The following is a 2526-nucleotide window of genomic DNA, read 5'->3' on the forward strand; positions in this document are numbered from 1 at the left end:
AAATATATACATTTCAACAATAAAAGTTGGTAACATCAGTGCCTCACTTTCAATAATGGATGGAACAACTAGGCAGAAGGGAAACCAGGGGATAAAAGACTAGAACAACACTAAACACAATTAGACCTAACAGCCATCCATAGAGGACTTCACCAACCAGCAGCTGAATCCACATTCTTCTCTGGTGCACAAGAACATTCTCCAGGATACACCATATGCTGGGGCATAAAATAGTCTCAGTAAATGTAAAAGGAATGAAATTACACCAAATGTGTTCTGAACTCACAATTGGATGACATTAGGAATCAACAACAGAATAAAACTTGGAAAATTTACAAATATGTGGAATCAAAACAGCACAGTACTAAATAACTGATATTTCGAGAGGAAAAACAGAAAATAAGAAGATGCTTTGATACTAATCAAACACAAATACCAAAACTTATGGAATGCAGCAAAAGCAGTGCTTAAAGTGAAATTTATAGTTGCAATGCCTGTCTTTAAAAATAAAAAGAAAGAAACAAACATCTAAAATCAATAGCCTAAGGAGAAGGCATCACTACTGACCTGACAGATACGAAAAGAATGAAAAGTGAGTGTTGTATGCTGACAAATTAGATAACCTAGATGAAATGGATAAATTCATGGAAGACATGTACTCCTCAAACTGACTCAAGAAGAAACAGAAATTTTGAACATATGGCAAGTAATTAATTAATAATCATAAAGCTTCCCACAAAGAAAACCCAGGAACAGATAATTTCACTGGTTGATTCTACCAAATGTTTACAGAAGTAATAGATCTTTCACAAACTCTTGGGAAACATAGAAGAGGGGGAACACTTTCTAATACATTCTATGAGGCCTGTATTACCCTGATACCAAAACTAAATAAAGATATCACAAGAAAATTACAAACCAATATCCTTTATATGGATTTTTTAAACTCTCAAAAAAAAAAAAATACTAGCGTGATGAAGCTAGTACCAAATAATGAGAGGACAAGCCGCAGACTAGGAGAAAATATTTGCAAAAGGCATTCTTAATAAAGGACTGTTATCAAACTGGGCAAAGGACCCGAACAGACAATTCAACAAATAAGATATACAAAAGGTAAATAAACATATGAAAAAATGTTCCACATCATATTTCATTAAGAGGTGCAAATTAAAGCAACAATGAGATACCACTACACAGCTACTAGAATGTGAAAATCTGAAAAACTGACCAATTGAAACCACCAAATGTTGGTGGGGATGTAGAGCAAGAAAACAACTCATTTATTGTTTATGAGAAGGCAAAGTGGTGCAGTCATTTTGGAAGAAAGTTTGGAATTTTCTTACAAAACAAAATATACTCCTACCATTCAATTCAGCAACTGAGCTCCTGTTTTGGTATCGACCCAAAGGGGTGGAAAACTTACGCTTATACAAGATCTGTAGATGGATGTTTATAGCAGTTTTATTCCATAACTGCCAGAACTTGAAAGCAACCAAGGTGTCCCTCAGTAGGTGACTGGCTAAATCAACCTGACTATATCCAGACGACGGGGTATTACTAACGTGCTAAAAACAGATGAGCTAGTCTGCTTCGTCCACTTTTGTGCTGCACGTCTCTGGTGTCTGAGGTGCTGGCAGGCAGGCATCATGGATCAGGTAAGGCAGTGCATAAAGCCAAGTCAGCAGTTTGTGAAGGACTCAGTTTGGCTGGTTAAAAGATGTACTAAACCTGATAGAAAAGAATTCCAGAATATTGCCATGGCAACAGCAATAGGATTCATTGGGGTTTTTTGTGTGTGTGAAACTGATCCATATTCCGATTAATAGCATCATTGTTGGTGGCTGAATATCTTTTTAGAAGAGTTTTCATCTTGGGGATTGGTAAACAAGTGAGCATTTAGGAAGCTCATGGAGTAAAAATTTGCCTGTATGTTTTGTGCTTTTCTTTCATATTTTTCCTCCAGATGTTTTGTATTTCTAAAAGAAAACAATTTTGAAATAAAAAATAAAAATTAATGAGCTATCAAACCATGAAAAGATATAAAGGAAACTTAAATGGATATTACCAAGTGAAAGAAGCCAATCTGAAAAGGCTACATACTGTGTGATTCCAACTCCATGACATTCTGGAAAAGCCTAAACTATGGAGACAGTAAGAAGTTTGGTGCTTGCCTGGGGTGAGGGGAAGGGGTCTGACTAGGGTGAACGCAGGGCGTTTCCAGGGCAGTGAAACTATTCCACATATTACCATAATGGTGGGTACATGCTATTATGCATTTGTCAAAATCTGTAGAATATACAACACCAAGGGCAATGTAGAGCATGGACTTTGAGTAGCAATGAAGTAAAAAACTGCTAATAAGTAAATAAATATATAAATAAAAATTTTACCTAACCCAAAATCATTAAGATATTCTGTTTTCTTCCAAAAGCTTCATTGTTTACATTTCATGTTTAGGGTTGTAGTCCACCTGGAATCAATTTTTGTGTATGGTGTTTGGTTTGAGTTAATATATATTTTTTTCTT

General features: G+C 35.5%; 1 pseudogene; it reads left to right on the forward strand.

Annotated features, from left to right (window-relative positions):
- Positions 1–1646: 1646 nt before the first annotated feature.
- On the forward strand, positions 1647–1892 carry LOC120237973 (annotated as a pseudogene).
- Positions 1893–2526: the final 634 nt, after the last annotated feature.

The sequence above is a fragment of the Hyaena hyaena genome, unplaced genomic scaffold, assembly GCF_003009895.1.
Source record: "Hyaena hyaena isolate Hyena2069 unplaced genomic scaffold, ASM300989v1 scaffold_194, whole genome shotgun sequence".
Lineage (NCBI taxonomy): Eukaryota > Metazoa > Chordata > Mammalia > Carnivora > Hyaenidae > Hyaena > Hyaena hyaena.